Source organism: Camelus bactrianus, chromosome 4 (assembly GCF_048773025.1).
Source record: "Camelus bactrianus isolate YW-2024 breed Bactrian camel chromosome 4, ASM4877302v1, whole genome shotgun sequence".
In the NCBI taxonomy this organism is placed as follows: Eukaryota; Metazoa; Chordata; class Mammalia; order Artiodactyla; family Camelidae; genus Camelus; species Camelus bactrianus.
In genome coordinates, this window is record NC_133542.1 from 87,471,840 (window position 1) to 87,494,064 (window position 22,225).

The 22,225-nt window shown below is 42.9% G+C and overlaps 1 long non-coding RNA gene across 1 annotated transcript; it reads left to right on the top strand.

Annotated features, from left to right (window-relative positions):
- The first annotated feature begins 5,703 nt into the window (after positions 1-5,703).
- LOC123611965 (uncharacterized) lies at positions 5,704-21,635 on the top strand. Its single transcript, XR_006719086.2, has 3 exons — positions 5,704-5,868; positions 11,424-11,509; positions 18,677-21,635. It is a non-coding gene; the product is annotated as an uncharacterized LOC123611965 (long non-coding RNA).
- The last annotated feature ends 590 nt before the right edge of the window (positions 21,636-22,225 follow it).

Here is a 22,225-nt window from a genome sequence, read left to right on the forward strand (position 1 = left end):
TACCTTTATGTACACTTACTTTGTACAGGAAATTCAAAATTTACCTGCTATACAATGGTTAGATCCTCATATGCTGGTGACAGAATAACTGTGGGGAAGGCAAGTGTGGAAGGGAGAGTGGAGAATTGAATGGCTTATAAATGCAGCAAGGGCGAAAGCACGTTGCAGAGTTTAAATGCTTTTTTTTTTTTTTTTTTGTGGCAGATGAATGCTTTCAATCACCTCTTTATGTTCAAGGTGGATATAGACCTGAGTGTGAACTTAAAGCCTGAGACAGTTAATAAAGTGTCCAGAGGTACTTCATGCCCATCTTGGGGATTTTTCATGCATATATATAAATATATATACACACACACACACACACACACACACACACATATATATATATATACACACACACATATATATATATATTTTTTTCACACTGCCATCTTGCTTGCCTCTGGCATCACCCCAGAATTTATGCAGAATATCAAACCAGATTTTTTCCCAACACCTTTTCCATCACAAGTGCCAAGTAGACTTCGCCTATTGGCAAAGGTAGACGTTGCCAGAGTTTGTGTTAATGCTGCGTGTGGCGTGGTGGGGGATGGGAGCCTATGCAGAGCTGCACATTGCTAGTGAGACTAACAACTGCCCCAACTCAGTTTGGAAGAAGGTGAATTCCCTTTCTAAAGGGAACATTGTTTGCAATCCATAAGAATTTAGGCCTTAAAGACCACACGGGGGGGCCATTTCCCATATGCCATCTACCATCACTGAACCATTTTGGTTTTGTTCTTGTTCTCTCTCCTGTGCGCATTGGAGGCATTTGTCACTAATGCCAGCACACAATTCAGGGGAAGGTGACTTGAAGTACAAAGGTGTGGAGGTGTATATCCATCAGGGGTTGGATACGGAGAAGGCTGCCCGGGACACTCAGGTCGGGAGAGCCAGGCAGCAGCCATGATGCCAGCTTCCAGGTTCTTCTATCAAAGGCCAGAGGCTGCCAGCCACATGGGTATGGAGTCAGTGAGGCCCTCCCACTGCCCCGTGGAAGCCAGGGCTGCGGGAAGAAATGGCTTTTGCAGAAGGAGAGACTCCGTTCTTTAGAAACATACACACTTTTTCACCTTCCGAGATAAGAACTATACAAACATCCTTCTGTTCCATGAGTAACCTGATACTTATCCTCATTCTCAACTCTTTTTTTGGCCATCATTCTCTCTGCAAACAGACCTCCAGTGAAATACATATAAATACATGGTCACCCCACATTTACACCTCAGCCAATTCTTCCCTCACATGTAAACTTCAGGAAGTTCTACTCTAAATAGTTTTCAAATCCAAGCTGCCACTTTGATTTCATCAAATCAAGCCCTCCTTGAGATCAAACCTTTGAAATGAGAAAAGATTTTTAATCCATTTACACCAGATGGGGTCCCCAACTCTAGCAGCCTTGAGAGCTCCGGGATTAGGACTTCTCAAACCTTTCCCATCTTTCTGCCTCCCACATACCCAGCATATTTCACAGCTACTTTAATCAAATTGTATCAGCCCTTGCATTTGAACAAAATCAGGGAAAGAATGTCCTTTATAAACCAGCCTGGCTGTGACTATTGACGCACGTTAGTGACAAAATGCTGCCTTTCTTGACAGAGATCAGCAAATACCAATGAAAACAGGACTTACCGAAAACAAGCTTGATGCTAAGCCTTTCAGTAAAGGGGTAACACGAGTAAGAAAATGACTGAGATTACACCAGAAAGGTATTTTTGTAATGAGCCTGAAACATTTTTGGGAGAATACATGGATGGAAACGGCAGGTTTCTCCAACTCTAGCTAGCGAAGCTCTGAATTTAAAAAGCATTGTGTAAACTCATCTCGCCTTCATTTTCATCAAGGCAGAAATATGGCTCGTGAGAGACTCTGCCTTTGATTTTATTCTCTCGTGAACGGCACCTTGAAGAATCGTTACACTGCTCGTAAGTGTTGCTGAAAACCTGCAAAGTCACTTCCCTTCTCTTCTGCTGGCACTTGCCAGAGAACAAAGGTGGGCACTTTGTGTTCCCCGATTCAACTCACGGCAGAAGGTAATTTGTGAAGTTATGTGCTACACAAGCAAAGATGGATAATCCAGTCTTGGGAACAAAACCCGTGGGCATGAGGAGTCTGGGAGCTGCAGTGGGCGGACGGTGTGGCATTCATTCAGAATCTCGGTGACACTCGCAGGTGCCTCCCCGGAGCCTGCTCTGTGATTCCTGAGACGCGATCAAAGCACGACCTGTGAGAGGGGGCCCTAAGGTGGTAAAGGTTATTTGTCATTGTGGCATTTCCAGCTGAATCTCCTCCAATGTCATCTCAAGCTTAAAGAAATATATCGTAGATTTTTTTTTTAATTTAGTGTTTTAGGATTAATAGGCAGTTGGGGCTTGCATGTAACAGGTAATATATAAAAAATATTACATCTTAGAAATACAAAATCTTGTCTTTTTTTTTTTTTTTTTTTTGCCTAAGAGCAACAGCATGGAGGAAAGGAAAGAGTTAAGCAAATCAGTGGGAAAGCAAAGAGGAATTTGGAAGACCAGCACCCACCACTTGAAAGCTTAGGGTTTCATTATGGGAAGAGCCTTGAGGAATTTTATCCCAATGAGTTTCAGTCCCCAAAAGTCACTTCCGTCTCTTGGAAGGTCCAGGTGCATAGGAGATTGCAGCTGACTTGACCAGTGTCCCCTTGGCCCCCTTCTGTACTGACGCACTTCCGCCTGGCTGCCAGGGCAGCACTAGTGTCTTTGCTGGGGAGCTGATGGAACACACTTCACCTGCAGCTCTGACCCTGGTGCCCCTTAACCATGATGCAGGAATGTGGGGCATTAAGGACCACTGCCCCTTTGCCCATTGACTGCGATCGTTCTGTGGTGTGTTTTTTAAACCATTCTAGAGCCTTCGCGTGAGGTCAGTTGTCTTTGGCTTAATAACGCATCCCTTCGTGAGTGATTTCCCTTCCCTGTGTCACCTCCCTGCCTCTGTTGCACCTCCTTGCATCTTAAAATAACGAAAACTACATACTCTTAAACTATGTCTCAAGTCTTGCTTCTAGGGGGAACCCAGTTAATAGAGGACAACCTTTTAGAATCATTTCAAAGGGAACACTTGTTTCCCAGTCCTCAAGTGGTAACTAGAAATGGGGGTAGAAATAAAAGTGAAAGAGTGAAGAGAGTTAGAAACAAATTGGGGACTGGAGGATTGGGTTACGCCACGCAGGTACAGTGGAAAGAACCTTTCCAGAGTAAAAACCCCGCTTGCATCGCTTCCTAGGCGGGCACCATGGACAAAATGCTCCCCACTAGTGAGCTTCATTTCTCAAGTGTAGACAGCGCCTTCCCTGGGGAGCCCTGCGAAATGATGTGTTTACAAGGAGGGAGGTTCTCAGCAGGTGTGCGATGCTCGATGCCTGTTCTCAAGTTCACTCTGCACATCTTCACTGTTGCCCTAGGCTTCCGCTAGTCTGCAGTCCCTTACTTGGTGAATGCCCGGCTCAGAAGAGCAGGAGGATTAACACACCTGAGACACCCTTGGCCAGTGGGAAAGATGCAGCCGCGGATCAATGTCTCCGTCTTCAAGCACAAGCACTCAGGCCACTTCTCAGCAAGTCTAAGGGGAATTGACTACATAGCCTACAGCAGTGACCTTGACAGTTCCTCCTTATATTGGCCCTTCTTCCTTTCTGTCTCACTCTTGCCTTCCTTCCTGGGAATCACACCCCAGATTATCTGCTTGCACCCATGTCCTTGTCTCAGGGTCTTCTCTTGGGGGAACCCATGCTAAGGCACGCGAGTTGGAATTTTTTAAGGTAGCATCATATTTGAGATAATACTACGCAATCAACAGGCATTAATAAAATCTCACGAGAACACATTCATTTAGACGAGAGCACCAGCGTGGTGGCCCCCTGAGAAGCCCTGCACCTCCGTCTGGGGTAACTCCCATCACTCTCTGATTCCCTCCTCAAAGAGTCTTCAGACCTGCTTAGGAGCTGCTTGAGGGCCTTAGAGGAGAGCTCTTTGGGGAAAGGAGAAGGAAGATGAAGGTTTGTGCAGAGTAGTCTGAGTGCAGCCCCCTGCCTCCTTGGGACTTAGATAAAGAGCAGGGTGACCATGTCCACACACATGGGTGACCACGTCTCCACCCACAGGGCTGAGCTTCAGGGAGCTCTCCAAGGTAAGGTACCCCACTGCTCCCCAAGAAATAAGGTGTCACCTTGCAATATCACCTTCATTTAGGCTCCTAATTATTGTTATAGGATACTTTGACTTTTAGTTTATAGCCTAAGAAATTCAAAACTTTGCTTCAGTTTTAGATGTTCACTCAAAAGTGCCTAATTAAACAACAATAATACAAAGTGTGATGACTTTAAAGGTTACCATCACAGCTGGGTCTCTATGAAACCTTTTTGTTTTTCATTGTACAGTGATCACAGCTTCCGTGTCAATAACTGCCCACAGCTTCACGTGGTGGCTTTATTCAACTCATAGGCCTTTTGTGGGAGAGAATTTTCTCAGGTATGACCCAGGCGGTGAGGAGAGCAGCCAGGGTGCAGGGTAGTGTGTGGGTGGAGGGGTTTCATGAGGGAGGGGATCCCTTAACCCACAGAGAGTGGTCTCCATTTGGTGTGGCCACTATGGAAAACAGTATATTGAGGCTCCTTTAAAAACTAAAAACAGACTTACCCTATGATCCAGCAATCCCACTCCCGGGCATATATCTGGAGAGAACTCTAATTCAAAAAGATACATGCACCCCAATGTTCATAGCAGCAGTATTTACAACAGCCAAGATATGGAAACAACCTAAATGTCCATCAACAGATGCTTGGATAAAGAAGATGTGATATATTTATAAGGGAATACTACTCAGCCATAGAAATGGATGAAATAATGCCATTTGCAACAACATAAATGGACCTGGAGAGCATCATGCTAAGTGAAGTTAAGCCAGAAAGAGAAAGAAAAATACCATATGATATCACTTGTATGTGGAATCTAAAACAAGGCCACAAATAAACATATTTACAAAACAGAAACAGACTCAGTGACATGGAAAACAAACTTTCAGTTAACTAGGGGAGAAAAGGGAGGGAGAGATATATTGGGAGTTTGCGAATTGCAGATACTAACTACTGTATACAGAATAGATAAACAACAAGGTCCTACTGTATAGCGCAGGGAACTATATTCAATATCTTGTAGTTACCTATAATGGAAAAGAATATGAAAATGATTATATATAGAGAGAGACAGATGTATAACTGAATCACTATGTTGTACATCAGAGACTAACATTGTAAACTGACTATACTTCAATTAAAAAAAGAAGAAGAAGAAGAAGGAAAGTGCTCTCCAGATCTTCCCCAGACCAACAGCTCACTTCTCCCTGTCACCTCACTGGAGAAACATGATAGAAGGGTTTAATTTCTTACATTGTAAACATTTCTCCCATCTCCTGGGAAGACGCTGAGCATAGGCAAATAGAAAAGTGTGGGTTTCTTTATTTAGATTGCCTTTAACACTTTTTAAAGTAAAGGGGCCTATATTCAAATGAAGCTAAGGCTTCATTTTGTCCCTCTGCAGGTGAATATGCACTTCGTTGAGGAGCCGTGAGAACTATGAAGAAGTCATGTGCGCAGGCGCCACGTTCACACGTGTATGCGGGATGGAGACTTGCTGCCCATAAGTTTGCTTAAACTCTCTATCTTCTCTCCTCCAAAGAGAAAAGAGCAGCAGCCACAGCCCAGGGCAGCATTTAACTCTGGAAGGAAACTAAGGCTTGACTGCCGCTCTTGACCCGGGAGGGTCACCTCCAAGCAGACGGGTTGTCCGGAGGAAGGGGGTGAGTTAGGACCACGAGGTGGAAGGGAAGGGGTCTGCTGCTTGCCCTCTGGGCTGCTGCAACCAGCTGGGGGGTTCAACTCAGGTAGCAGGCAGGAGGGAGAAGAGGAGGAGGAAGAGAAAAAAGGGGGAGAAGGAAGCAAAAAATGCGAGGGTGGGGTGGAGAACAAAAGGCACAATTTTGATGGCTCTTCGCTGAAAGCCTCATCGTCTCCATTTACGGTGTCTCAGTAGCGGGGGCTCAAGGCGCAGCCCCGTGGGCCAGCGTCCCCCGAGATGTGCACTTCCCAGGAGGAACGTGAAAGAGCCAGGAGGAAAGAGGAGGAGAGGAGGGAGGAGGGAGGAGAGGGAGAGGGAGCGAGAGGGTGCGGGAGAGGGGTGGGAAGGGGTAGAGAGAAAAAGAGAAAGGGGTGGGGGCGGGGAGAGAAAAGAAAGGGGAAACCCCCCTTGCTGACACGGGGCATAACTTAATTTTCACGGTGCTGGGACAGCTGTATCGTGTAATCTGCCATGGCATGCCGTTAAAGCTTCAATGACTTTACTGACCCAGAAGGGAAACTCAGACCGTGGAGAGGCTTTTGAAAAGAAGTGGTGATCTTTCACGATTTATGAGCTTGTCTTAAAGAAACAGACTCCACTCACTTTAAATTAATCACCCTTTCCAGGGTGCATAGAAATCGGGGTCTCTGGGCTACACCTTGTAGTCGCCTGGGGAGCTGGGTCCGCCTCGACCCCCGCGGGGCGGCTGGGAGGAGGTGGTGGCGGCGGCGGAGGTGGCGGAGGTGGCGGTGGTGGCGGTGACGGTGATGGCGGAGGTGGAGGCGCTGGCAGTGAGAGGGAGGCTTTTCCCGGTGGTCGCCTTCCCGAGGCTGCGCCCGGGAAGCGCGGTGGGGGCGGTGGGGCTGCAGGGACCGTGACTCGAGAAGGAGGGGCGCCGTGTCCTCAGGAGGCCGGGAGGTCAGAGCAGGGGTAGCTGGCAGGGGGTGGGAGGGAGGAGGGCATGTGTGTGGTGGGGAGAGGCCTTATTCACGTTCTTGGACTTGCATTCATTGTGCGAGAAGAAAAAAGAAACCAGGAGAAATATAAGGCATTTCACACCCTGATGAAATGCGAGACCTCCCGTGTGATTAAACCGCTGAAAGAGAAAGTGGGGTCTTACCAGACCCACTTTATCCTCCTTCGTTTTACGTATTTCCGAGAACAAAAGGTAAAAACCTCATCCTGATGTGCATACACTTGTTTAAATTTTGGCCAAGATGTATTTCCTCAAAAGGGACCTTTTGGAGAACTGACAGTCTGCAAATAATCAGCTCTCATACCAGAGTAGAGAATCCCAGGACCAGAAGTAGTCTTTCACTTAATAGAACCGAGTGAAATACTGCATTTATCTTCAAGACAACTTTGCAAACCCCAGAGCTTTCTCTGGGCGATGAGTAACCTCTGCAGAGGACAGATCAGTCTGCAGTAAGGAGTCCAGCACGCAAGGCTTTCCGTCATCCCATTTGCGGGTTCCCTTTGCACCTATTCTGTATGTCAGGGGCGCTGCTTTTTAACACATCTCGGAGCCTTTTGCTTTTCTATCGTTTCACCAACTGGTTCCCTTTGAACAGCTTCTGATGTAGTGAAGGCTACTTAGCTCCTAAATGATCTGCCCCTTAATCAAACCTTTCCTGCTGTTAGAAGTGGAATCCAGTTTAAAAACTCTTCAAAGACAGCGTATAGAGTCAATTTAAAAAAAAAAATTGGTAAAATGTTGTATCTGGTCGCTGGACAATGATTAGATCCAATTTCTTTCTTCAAAGATGGTGCTGGTCCACATTTTAAAGTTTGGTGGCAGTCAACAGACTTCTAAGGGTTCCTGTACTGAGATGATGGGGGAGAACAAAAGTAGTGGCAACAGGTTCTTGGTTTTGTGGGATGCTCCATCGTGGTCCATCCGAGGTAGCCCCGCACCCTCGGACATGCGCTAACGCTTCTGAGCTGTCAGCCACGCGGCAGGTCTCCGGATGGGATGTCGACAGAGGTGCACTCCTTGTGCCCACCACCAGGCAGGGTTCGATGATTTGAATTTTGCATATACAAGCTGCAGTACCACCACAGCGTTTTATACAGAGTTTATGCATTTTATAGAGATTTTATAGTCATTCTGCTCACATTGTGGATTAGAAAGGCAGGGTGAGGGAGAGCTCTGATGGCAGGTCTTTACTCCCGACGGAGCATCAGCCTCACCTGGGAAACTTCATAAATACAGAGCTGTGCTTGACCCCAGACACACTGGGTCACTCTTTTAGGGTGGAGCCAAGGCAGCATCATTTAAAAAAATTTTTTTTAATGTATTGAGGTGAAATTCACATAACATGAAAGTAACCATTTAAAGTGAACAATTTATTACATTACACTGTGCAACCACCTAGTTTCAACACTTCTCCATCATTCCAAAATAAAACCCTGTTCCCAATAAGCAGTTTCTCCCTGTTTCCTCTCCCTCCAGCCCCTGGCAACGACCTGTCTGCATTCTCTCTCTACGAATTTACTTATTTTGAATATTTCATGTAAATGGAATTACACTGTACATAATCTTTGCTTTTAAGGGGTATGTTCTAGCTGGAGCTGTCACAATGGTCCCTCAAAAGACATACAGTTTTTTCTTTGCAAAGTTTCCGATTTTAATTATTATCAAACAACTTGACGTCAATCAGAAAAAGTTGTTAATTCTGTCTCCTTATAATCCGTCTTGAAGCAACAATTTAAATTCCTTTGTGATTTCTTGATTTTTATGCACCTACGTGGATTTAACTTTATTGTAATGATAGAATGAATTTTAAAATTTGTTCTGCTTGTAGATATTAGTGTTTTCTACACTTCTATGTGTGGCTAATATTTATATTTGTGTACCTCTTTGGACTGTATAACTATCATTTTAATAGTAGACTATAATTTTCCAGACACATTCCTATTGTTTTCTGCTTTTTGATGTTACTATCCCGAACATCTTAGTTGGTGAAATTGCCAGCATGTTTTGTATTACTGGCATTTCCTTAGCCTGGATTTCCAGAAATAGCATTATTGAATCAAAAGCACAGATTAAAAAAGCATCTTTTCCTCATTAACAAAGTAATTCGTGTTTGCTCTAATCACAGCTCTCAATCAAAGAGCATTTAGCACTTACGGTGGAACAAAAGACCCCGGCCTTTTTGTTTGGGCTTCATCAGAACAGAACTCTTTCTCATCTCAAAGTGCATAACACACCGAGGCAGAGATGGCTTGGCAATGCATCATGGTCCAAGATGAGCATTTGTCCATCTGTGCTTGCAAAGATCTTACACCGGCCCCCTGGGATCAGATGCAGGAAAGAAGGGAGGAGATTTTGTGAGCGAATGAACTGCCTCAGGGGAGTCTGAGGTTTGAGACTCGTCAGAAAGGAGCCTAGACGTAGGACTCCATCATCAGTAGCCATGAATAAAGATACTTCCCCAGTCTGACTTTTATGTCGATGGTGAGGCTGCGACAAGTTAGTTCAGTTTCAATCTGCATTATAAAATATATTTTTACCCAAACCAAACCGCATATAACACATCATTTAGTAAGATATTCATCAACAAATAATGTCTTTCCTTACACACAATTAATTTACAGTCACCTGAGGGAGTGGGTCATATTAACTGGGAAAAAGTCAAAATTTATCTTTATGTGCTACTGATTTATGGAATTCTCAGGTGAGAAAGGAATTTTATAATCTGTGCAAATATACTTATATATAAAATAAATACTTCACTTGAGATAATTTTTATCACATTCTATAAAAAAATCAAGAAATGATTAAAAACATTCTTAAGGGGCTTTGTTAGATTACACATTAGAATGAAAAGTGCTCTGGTAAATCACAAAAGTTGGATCTGCTGGTGAGGTTAATGGGAAACCAACAGAAATTTTTAACAGGAGAAGGAGTTGACCCAAGAAGGGCACCCTTGGCCCCCTCCTGGCGCTAATGCCCTCAGCTTTGTTCAAAGGCAGATTTCAGAGCATATGGTATATTTATGGAAGGACAGTTTGATACTAGAAAATGTCCCTGACCCCCTGCTTTGAGATGGATTGAAATCACACAATGATATGCACTGTTTCCAACTGACTTTTGTCCTACTTCCTAGTGAAGAGAGTGCTTGGAATTCATTCTGTTTACGTCCACCACTTGGGTTAACTTCCCAGGAAGGATGTCTTTTGTTGGAGGGGGAAACTGCACTGGTGCCACCAAAAGGAAGTCGTCACATTATCTGGGCCCAGGAAACTTCAGCACATCTGGAAGATGATGTTTTAAAATGTGGGTTTTGTTATCCTTCAGGAATGGTGAGGTCAACAGATCAGAAAGTGAATACCAGTGGACAGATAGTTGCTTACAGTTCCCAAGGTTGGGGGTCTGGGGGATGCCGCACCAGCCAGGGCCACCTGGGGAAGCACCAGGGTCAGTCAGGAGGCAGAGGGAGCAGGAGGAAGACGAGGACAAGTGCCTTCATTGTGGTTTCTGCAAGGAGGAGTCGGCAAAGCAGTACAAGCAGGTTCAGGATTGGCTTGTTGAAGTAATTTCAGTGGACTCTGGGGTGTAGGGAGTGTCTCTAGATATCAGGAGTCTGGTTCTGGGGTGATTAGGGCAGGGAAATAGTGGTCTGGAATGAGAGAATCCAGTAAAGGAGGAGGGTGGGTATGGACTCCGGGTTGGTTGGTTTGCAGTTGAAAGATATTCTCACTGGTGTATCCTTTACTGCCTCTAGGCCTTGGAGCCCTGGGAGGGGCAGTCCCTCCAGGGTCAGCAAGGCTCCATGACGTCAAAGCATCAGAAATGCAGACAATAAAAAGCCATGATTAATACAGCTGGTCACTTTAAAGTCACTGAGTAAACGCGAAATCTGCTGACCTGGATTGACTGTGATGGTGTGGGGTGGGGGGGAGGGAAGGCAGATCATGGAATGTGGTGCATCTCAACTCCTCAGTATAACCCACACATCGCTTCATCTTTTGCACAAATGCATATTAACCTACATGACTGTGTCCAGTTTCTTTAACCAGCATAGGACCCAGAATTCCTTTGTCAGATAAAGGGAGAGACTGTGCTGGTAAGAAGAGAAACCTGGGCCAACCAACCCTGGTTCCTCTCTCTGGGATTCGCATTCCCCCTTGCTGTTTTTGGCTGAAAACTCCTGCTATTCCCCTATTAATTTCAAGGAGGGGCCATTACTCCTGCTCAGGAGGACTTGACAGTAGAGATACGGTTCTCAGTCTCTCTGGGCCAACATGAATTGACCTGCTTGTGCTTGCATGTGTAACCCAGGCATACCCACGTGTTCTACGCCCTGTGCAAGGATGAGCTATTTTGTGGATTGTGTGCAATTCCCAGTGTTAGCGAAAGCCCCAGGCCACTGAAAGCACGACTTTAGAGAGCCGTATGGCATTGGTTTGTAGCTAAACTTCCTGAGAATAAACAAAATGAAAGGAGTAACACATTTCATTTTCTGACTACCAAAACTGCTAACAAGGAATTCTGTGGTGTATTCACATTTACAGTTTCAAAGAAGAGCTGTCAGGGCTGGTGAAGAGATTTTTTCGTTCCAAAGGAAAGGATATCATGTATGGTGTCTGCTTGAATTCAGGTATGCTGCACAATTTACATCAGCACTAACTTTGGTAATACCACAGAGAAAGCTGCGACCTTCTTAGTTCCCTGATCTCTTTGAAACTTTCTAGTCTAGAAAGTAAAGATAATTCCTGTCTTATAGAATTGTTCTGAGAATGTAATGAAATAATGTAAATAAAGCAGTTTGCACAATTACTGGCATGGATTAAAGAATAAAAGAGAGCCTTCATCTTCACCATCATCACCACCACCACCACCACCACCACCACCACCATCATCATCACAATCATCATCACCATCATAGCCACAGCACCATCATCACAGTCACCATCATCATCACCATCACCATCACCATCACCATCATCACCCGTCCTCACAAGCATCATTATCATCATCGCAACCATCATCATTACCACCATCACCATTATTATTAACATCACCATTCGAAAAAAGTGAAAGCTTGCTACTCTTTAATCTACCTTATTTCATCTACCTTTAAGACTACCTTAAATGTCTCTTATTTACATACTTTATTTACCACCCTAAAAAAGGTGTATTCGATATAAAAAAAGGCATATAGATGTGGTCATTCCTTGTCTAGCTTTCCACTCCTAGGTCATTGCTATGATCTGAATGTTTACATCCCTGAAAAACGTGTAAGTTGAAATCCTAATCCCCAGTGTGTTGGTAATAAGAGGTGAGGTTCTGGGGAAGTGACAAAGTCACGAGGGCAGAGCCCTGATGCATGAGACTAACACCCTTTTAAAAGAGATTTGAGAGAGCACCCTCGCCCCTTCTGCTATATGAAATTACAGTGAAAAGACTGTCTACGAACCAGGAAGTAGAACTCACCAGATACCAAATTCGCCTGCAGTCTTGGACTTCCAGCCTCCAAATTCTAAGAAATAAATTTCTATTGTTTATAAGCCACTCAGTCTACGAGATTTTTGTTATAGCAGCCAGAATGGACTAAGACAATCATAAAATACTCTACCTCTCCACTAAAGATAAGTAAATAAATCTTTCCCAGGGCATGCATGTCCCCAGCAGCCTTATGTAAAGTCACTAAGTTTAGAGAAATCATCTTTATTTGGCAGTTCCTTCCTCATCATTCTTGAGAATATCTGTTCTGTGGGTATGGTTTTAGTCACCTGTATCCATGACCACGTCCACACCTGCCTCTGTGTATTTCAATACAAAATAATGGTGGCGAGGAAAGCTGGGTCAATGGAGACAAGACAGTGACCCCTTTCGTCACTATAAAATTTTTTGCTAAAGGCTAGTGTATTCAGATTGATTTCTATCTAGCTTTTTCTTGACTGTTCTGTTTTGCTATTTTTTTTTTTTTTTTTTGGTTTTGGAGGAGTGTTTTTTATTTGTTTGCTTGTTTGTTTTACATTGCATGTTTCAAGTTAATCTCATTGAGGATAATTAAACAAAAGAGAGGGGAAGAATGGGAGTAAAGAGGGCAGGAGACGCAGAAGGTAGAGTAGGGATGGAGGTCCTGCAATGTATGTACCTCCCCATTATGGTTCCCGTGTGAAAAATGGCATGGATGTCATCCGTATGTAGTATGCTCTCCTACAATTTTGTTTCACACATGATACGTAATTCCACAAGGTACAAGAGAGTGCACAGTGGGGGTCAAAACACGTTCTCCTAGCTGTGGTGACTGCTTCTTTCCACCACTCAGTAACTGTTAGCAGTTACTTTGTACATCTTTCCAGAGCCTGGCATGGAGCAAACATTCAAAAACCACTGCACACATCAACCACGCTGTTCAGCACCACGCTTTCTACACTTCGACAGCACACATAGAAGACCTCCTTATTCTTTGTAAAGGCTGCATGGTATCCCTCTATGTGGACGGATCATAACTGCATTAACAGATCCTCTTATGAATAGTTACATTGTTTCTAATATTTTACTCATGAACAATGCTACTATAAATGTCATTTAGACACATCATTTCAGTGGGCTGTTTTTAATTTTTAAGAAATGTGAAAATTATTTATGCGGATTTCATCGGCTCTCTGGCAAAGTCAGCATCCCCAAATTATTATTATTATTATTTATTGTCATGAGGTATTAAGTTCCTTAATCAGGAATTCTCGTTTAGACTTGTATTTTATCTGAGAATACTAGGAAATCATTGTCAAAAGACTTTGTGTGTGTGTGTGAGAAGAAAAAGAATTCCCCTCTCAACACCATCTTACGTTTTGATTGTTATATTCTGCATTTCACATTTGCCCTTCCCAACCCTGAACCTCACAGTTACTTCCTAACTAAATCTCCTCCCACCTCTCAGACTCCCCAATGTTTTAACTCTTCACTAGCTGTCCTCCTGGGGTTTTGTCCACTTTTGTGTGTGTTACACACTTTTCCTAGACAAAGGGCAAGAAAGGAAAAAAAAGGTTAAGATTATTATTTGCCTTAACAACTAACATTATACATAAGCAATTGCGAGTTTCTGCATGTGCTATAGATGGAATATATAAATTATGATCATCAAACTTACCTGTGAACTGTCTGCTTGATGGGGATCTCGCAATAACCGTTACACACAACTGCACGTTATATGCATGCAGACTTGCATAAGGACAGGTAAATGGACATTTGCCCACTCGACTGGGGTCTAAAAGAGAATCATTAGAACACATAATGCCACATCTTGGACTATTTAAAAAAATTTTTTTTATTGAAGTGTAGTCCATTTACAATGTTAGTTTCAGGTGTACAGCAAAGTGATTCAGTTCTACATATATATACATATACACATTTCTTTTCAGATTCTTTTCCATTATATGTTATTACAAGAAATTGAATGTAATTCTCTGTGCTATACAGTAGGACCTTGTTGTTTATCTATTTTATATACAGTAGTGTGTGTCCGTTAATCCCCAACCCCTAATTTATCCCTCCCTGCCCTTTCGCCTTTGGTAACCATAGTTTGTTTTGTCTGATGGACTATTTTAATTATCACTCAGCATGAGTTCATAGAGCCTGTATGTGTTCACCACTCCTTTCCCGTATCTCCGTGTTTACTCTTGGCTACTTTAGAGACATACAAAGTTACGTGAGACTAATTTGCCTTTTGGCAATGTTCCACAGAGTGCCAGCTACTTCTGACATTTGCACCCAAAGTCCAACTAATTTTCTCACAGAACAAACCAGATTGGTCTTTAATTGAACCGGCCTGTATTAGCATGACTTGTACAGGAATCATAGGATTGTGGAGCTTAAGGGATCTTCAAGATGGTCCTGTTCCATCTTTCATCTCCCCGATGAGAAAACTAAGCTTTGGAACAGATTGCTACATTCTCAGGATACGTCAGCAAAGCTAGGATGGAAATTCTGACTTCCTGAACCCCAGTTTAGTATTCTTTTCTTTTTTAAAATCTAACTGAGCATGCTATTGCTGTGGCTGTCTATTTTTACTCTCCTGAGGTTAGTCAGTCTTGCATTATTTCCCATAATGTGTGTACAGTATGTGTGTTTGCATAAACGCTGAGAAATATTTAATCCCTGAATGTACTTTAAAATCATCTGGCTCATAATGCTTTTTTTTCAATCCTATAATTATCAATAGTATTCTCTTTCTTGTGACCATTCTGTTCCCTCAGTGGCCTCCCAAACAAAATTAAAATGTGATAGGTAAATTACTGAGTTATTTGTGTGTGTGTTTTCCCATCTCAGTATCATTCCCTTTCTGTTCCAAGAAGGCCCCTTGACTCTCTTGCCACAAGAGAGGATGGAGAACACAGTCAAGAAGATGGAGGGAAGAGGTTCTTGGAAAGGGAAAGAGAGGGAGGTGATGGGGTTTCCTGGTCCATGCGCCAGTGGTGAGGTTGAGGCAGTGGAAGGATGGCTATGAGTGGTCCTTTGGGATAGACAAGTACCCACAGCTCATTTTCTACCCAAAGAGGAACCAAAGATGCTAGACTTCAGGATCCCTCATTGGCTTGGCCAGTGGGATCTCAGCTTTAACCAGAAGCCCAAGTACCAGAGCTCCTTTCCCCCAGCATTTAGCTCTGATTGGGATCCCTGAGATGTTTGCACAGCCCTGCAGGGTGTCTGGGGAAGGCCTTGTGTTAATTATCTGTTGCTACAGGACAAACCACCCCGCAACTTAGTGGCTTAACATAACAAAAAGTCATTTATTTTGCGCATAAATCTGCAATTTCGATTGGTCTCTCGGCCCCACCCAGAGTCAGCTGGAGCAGCTTGACTTAGGGCTGGAGAATCGACTTTCAAGATGGTTTACTCACCTGGCTGAAGAGTTGGTTCTGGGTTTGGTTGGGAGCCCAAGGGTCGGGAGCTCGAGATTTCAGATCCTGGATCCTCTCTGCACAGTGCCTCCAAGGGGCCATCTGAGCTTCCTCTCACAGCATGGTGCCTGCAATCCAAGAGCAGGTGTCCCAGGAGGCCCAGGGAGACCTAACCTCGGAAGTCACGGGGCATCACTTCTGCCTAGTCAGGTTCAGAGGGAGGGACGTGAACCTCATCTCTCAGGGGGAGGATTGTCAAAGCCACACTGAGTGCAGCCTGTGGGATGAAATGTCTTGGAGGGCAACTATAAGTTGCCACACCCACAAACGACTCAGTTGAATTAGCACCAGCCCAGCATAGTGTCAAGCTAGAATTGGGCAAAGTCATCTCATTTCTTAAACTTTCCAGGGTGTACAGAAAGATTCATATCCCCTCAATTTGTGCCCACGTCCTATTTTTGTCCCCGTTGTTTGCCACTAGAATTGTATTTATGCATAATGATGTATAAAACATACATCAGAGGTACTTTCTCTTGGGTTTGTATTTCTTTCCAATCGACACTTTAATTTTTTCTGTCTTGCAGATTTCTCATCAAAGTGTTTATCTTTTTCTCAGGTAACTCAGAGGGTCATATTATTTAACTATCACATGGGTGTAGCCCTTCCCTAGTTTAACTTGTAGTTTGCATTTTAACATTTTTTTTTCCCCTAAAGGTAGGCACCTTTTTTTGGTTGATTTTGAGATAACTGGAGAGTTCATTGATGATAAATCTCTCACTGGCAAACAACCTCTGGTGTATTTATGAAGACAAAAATTCTTAAATTTATTTACTGTGAGTCAACTCAGCTGAAACTCAAAAAAGCTGATGTGTGACAGTCCTTTGCTTTGCTTAGCTGGTCTAATGGATTTGGAACCAACCCTTACTCAGAGGATGATCCTGTGAGGAAAATGATTTGAAATGATTCACCAAACATCAGAACCAACCAACAGACAAGCATCAAAACCAACCAATAGATAAGCCTTCCCTAAAATGCTTCTAGTGGTCTCTCCCTCCTTTCCTGAGAGTTTTCCCTTCAAATGCAGATGGTACAGGGGACTCGGAGAGGTCTATTCAGTGATGTCCCTAAGACCTTACTATGGATGCTGCTGGAATGCTGGATGCCAGTGGGGCTGGGGTCTGGCATGATGCTGTGAGAAGACAAACCCCACCGCTGGCCTCTTTGCCAACTCCCAGTGGCATACTGCTTTCTCCAAATGGCGTTTGTCTCTAAGGGCAACACGTGGTTCATTGCTCCTGATAATATGTCTTGGATTTATTTGTATCATTATTAATATTTGGACAGAACCACTGGGGGAGTGAGTGCTTCAATCCTGGAAGGGGCTGTCATTGGCATGTCCACTCAGCATCCCATGAAATAGAACATTAGCACATACTATTGTCAGAATTGTGGATTTTACAGCCAGCCTTTCCTATTATGATCTCAAAGCAATGCCAAAAATACTAAACTCAGCTGGGCCAGGAAACAGGATGGTCCAAACCTGTCAATGATGGGCTCTCATAGCTCTTATGAAAGTCTGAAGAATCCACGTATGATTGGGACTCAGCCCAAGAAGGTTGTTCTAACTGGTAACGCTGGCCCAGCTAAGCTGGGCAGCACGGCCACAGTGGACTACACTGGTGTCTGGCCAGGAAGGGCTTCAATTAATGGCAAAATTGAAGACCTGAGGTGGTCACCTGAAATTGAAACAGCTCTTTTGTGCCTTTCCTGTTTGCCCGTTTCTGCCCCCTCTAACCTTAAAAGCACCTAATTTTAGGATTGAGCTCACCATGCAATTGAAACTAACTCCTGACGTAGGCTCTCCTGAATGCTCACCATGCCTTGCCTAAACTGTTGATTCTTTTTCTAGATAAAAAGAAGTAGTAAGAATGAACAATTAAGTAGTTAAAGAATGATTAGCTCTCTACCTACCCCCAAGAGCCCCGTTAGCAGTCCTGTGGGCAGATCACGGTGAAGGGGGGAGCAGAATAGCATCTGAAGAGAGTCAGCCAGTCTGCGCACAATGGAGACTCATGCAGAACCCAACCTCTGCCCCCAGGGCTCACTCAGATTCTTCCCCCCATTTTCCGCTTTAAGAACTGTCATGGCTGAGCAGAATCTTCAGAGATGGTTTCTGGACAGGAGTCCACCATCTGCCCAGATTGCCGGCTTTTCTGATTAAAGCACCTTTCCTTTCTACCAATACTTCTTTCTAAAATTGTTGGCTTTTGAGCAGAGAGCAGCTCAACCTGAGATCTGTTAAAAAAAAAAAAAATGTGCTCATCGAATGCAGTTCATCCTTCCTGGGAATCCTCGGCACCATTTCCCAGAGTCCTCTGACTCAAAAGCACGATGATTTAAATCAAGAGGCAGGGAAGCCCCGCGAAACAATCAGTGGGAATTTCTCTGCTGCTTCTCTGCTCGCCTCCTGCCCCACCCTCCCCAGCGCACAGGCAGACAGACACACAAGTACAGTACTGTTCTCCCCGATCCTTAATTTTACAGATCTCCTGCTGAAGTTTCTGACTAATGGTAAGTTATTTGTTCAGAAAGATTTTACGGCTCTCGTAAAACGTCAATTACAGTTTTAAAATAACTTGTAGGTTTTCTGTAACATGATGCCGCCATCTTGGTTCCCAGAGGGTGTATTAAATTCAAGAAGCAATAACAAATCATTTAAGCAATAAATAAATAACCTGAGACAGAGTGTTGTTAAGAGTTAATAGTCTCCCATACACTCAATAGAGGGTGAGGCTCCACTCAATTAAAGTGACCCCGGGAGGAGGGGGGGCAGGGGCCAAACTGCACCCAGTCGTTTTGTTGAAGGTATTCAACCCGCACACATTCATTTCCTTCTTTATGTTGTCTCTTTTCAGCAGGGAAGGCTCTCTGCAGTCCCTGGGTCCGGAGAACAATTACGGTACAGTCTCAGAGAACAGAAAGAAAACTGGGGTCATAAATATGTTAAATGGGTGCGTGGGTTTAAGTAGCTTTGTAAACGGAACACGGAGGGAACCTCAGACTAATTAATGAATACGAAGTAGTGGGAAAGCTTGGGGGTTTTGGGGGGACAGTCTTGCAGTGGGGAGAGGATGCAACATCTGTATAATTCTTTTCTCCCTGGAAGGTGCACTTATTTTTTTGAGAAAAAATTTTTTTTTGCAAGATGTCAAAGTATGTTGATAGAGACTATCAGATGTGAGTGAAAAAAATTACATTTAAAAGAGAAATCCTGTTTGTAGTGTATTTTCTTCAATCAGCTTACAACCTGGGCCCCAAAAGATGATTTTACAGATTTTTAAAAAGCGTTGTCCTTGTATTTTTGAGAGAGAAACATCAAAAAAGAGGGTGAATGACACACGTTTCATACAAAATTGCAGCTCATTCAAATCTATAGACTCTTTCCTAGTAAATGGCCTTTGCTAAGTAAATTCCACTTGGGTCAAAGCAAAGATTAAGATTTTATGATGTGGCATTTTCATATGTTCTAAAATATTTCAGTTATTCTGTTTGAAGAGTTTACTATTTTTCTTTCTTCACCTTGTCTTTTTTTTTTTTTCATTTTGTTATATTAGCACAAATATCTTAATGGAAAGTTAAAGGCTGCCTATACGTCTCATATGACCTCTTTTGAATCCACAAATGACTTCCTGAGCTTGCTGCATGAGGCAAGCCAGTGCTGGCACACTGAAAATGTCCTGAACTTGGAGGATGCTCACAGTGCAAGGGCCAGACAGAGACCCAGCACCAAACAGGCCACAGCAGAGATGCAATCGGACAAGAGGGTAGGACAGAGGAAAGCGATAGAGACAGAGACAGAGAGACACAGGGAGAGAGGGGGATGGGAAGAGAGAGATTGAGACAGAGAGAGAAATTGAGAGACTCAAGCAGAGATGGGAAAAGTAGGCACAAAGCCATAGAGGGACACCAAGATAGCAACAGAAAGAATACAAAAACAAAACACCCAGAAGCAATAGAAAAGTGGCTGGCCCAGACTTCCTTTTTTAATTGATTAAATGGCTAAGCTGTGAACAATGGATTAAATTGAATCATTGATCTAATTCAGTTGTTAAGATACTAAAATGAGCAGACTAACTGCTTGTTTGGGGCGGTTTCAGGGGTCTTAGTTGCAATGTTGAAAGGAAAAAGAAAAAACAAAAAAACCCTTGCTAAATCCTTTCTATATTGACAAAACCAACTCATTTTATTTTTATTGCATTCAATGCTGCAGAATCACTAAATTATAATCCTTAAATATATTTCAAAAGTGACATTTGTTCGCCAACAAGTTTTATTAAACACCTACTACAGGAATGACAGGATAAAGGTTTTGTGCAAAGAATACAAAAATGCTGAAGAAACTGTAATTGTCCCTAAACATAAAGGAAATGATATTCAGGGTGATGTGATAAACACATGTCAAACTAAATTATACAAAGACAAGAACTGAACAGCACAGGAAACTACTGAAGAATTATAGGAGAAACCTCAATCAATTATCCTAATGAGAGGGTACAGAACATTATAAATGTTCTGAGGTCTGAAAAGAGAGGATTTATTGGAGTTAGCGTGATCTTTGATGGTTCTATGAAGATGGATGATTTGCTCTGCGTTTTCAAGGACCTCTGAGTCTCCACCAGGTGGAGAGAAGACATGCCCAATGGAGACATTTGATTTGTTTATTATCCATTTGTATTATTTTATTTCTAAGGAACAATGAAAAACATGTCTAGTCATGTGATGTGATTTGTATCTTTTTTTTTCCAAAATTTTCACTTATTAGATCACAAATTCAAAGAAAAGTTACCTTGTCAATCTTCAGGCCATTAGTGACATTATTCCATGGAAGAATCTGGGGTTGCAAAGAGCTGTTAAGCCAAGAATGACAGCAGCCCCAGAATACTTTTCCCTTTTGTCACCATCTATACAAATTGTCAAAATCTGCCCCTTTTCATGAAGTGGTCCTTCTTGGAACACCTTGTGGCGCTCAGAGCATCATTTCAAACCTCCTGTGTGTCTTGGATAGAGAAAGGAAGCAGACCCGTGGTTGTCTGGGGCTGAGGGTGGGTGCAGAGAACGACTAAGTGAACACAAGGTAACTTTGGGGGTGATGGAAATGCTCTGAAAGTTCTGATTGTGACAATGGTTGTGTATCTCAAAAAGTTCACTGAAATTATTGAAATGTACACTTCCTACAGGGGAATTTTATGGTATCTAAAATGTATTTTTTTAAGTGGCTACCAGGCCAGGCTGATAATGTACAGCAGGTGCAGGTTATATTTTGGGGGATGCAGGCACAATCTTTTTGCACAGGAAATGTTTAAGAATATCCTTCAGGATGACACCTGCACCCCAATGTTCATAGCAGCACTATTTACAATAGCCAAAACATGGAAACAGCCTAAATGTCCATCAACAGGTGACTGGATAAAGAAGATGTGGTATATTTACACAATGGAATACTATTCAGCCATAAAAACCAACAACATAACGCCATTTGCAGCAACATGGATGCTCCTGGAGAATGTCATTCTAAGTGAAGTAAGCCAGAAAGAGAAAGAAAAGTACCATATGAGATCGCTCATATGTGGAATCTAAAAAACAAAAACAAACACAAACAAACAAAAACAAAGCGTAAATACAGGACAGAAATAGACTCACAGACAGAGAATACAGACTTGTGGTTACCAGGGGGGTGGAGGGTGGGAAGGGAAAGACTGGGATTTCAAAATTGTAGAATAGATAAACAAGATTACACTGTATAGCACAGGGAAATATACACAAAATGTTACGATAACTCACAGAGAAAAAAATGTGACAATGAATGTGTATATGTCCATGAACGACTGAAAAATTGTGCTGAACACTGGAATTTGACACAACATTGTAAAATGATTATAGATCAATAAAAAATGTCAAAAAAAAAAAAAGAATATCCTTCAGCCTTGCAAAATGTTCACTGTCTCATACATATCGTGAGACGCAAGATTTTGTTGTTCTATTTGTGATTTCCTAATTTTGATAATGATATGAGTATAGAGAAATATTTTTTAAATAAGAGGAAAACAACATGGTGATCATGTGACAAATGATGATCAATGATTCCCTACTGTGGGTCCCATTAGGGAGTGGTGTGGCCTGTGGCAAACTAGAGAGGCCTTCCCCATCTCGGGGGGCCAACTACCATACAACTCTTTCTGTGGCTACCATGGGAGAATGCCAGCCCAGTGTTGCCAGATTTTCTAATTATCCAAGCAAATTTTAGAGTAAAATTTTTAGATTTGGAAAATGTCAGTTCAGATTTGGAAAACAAAACCCTGTGTGGTTCAAATAAAATGAGATCGGCTCAGCAGAGAAGCTGAGAGCTTGCAAGCTGTGCCTTGTAGTCAGAACCTTACAATTCAGCACTTAATTGTGGATTTCCC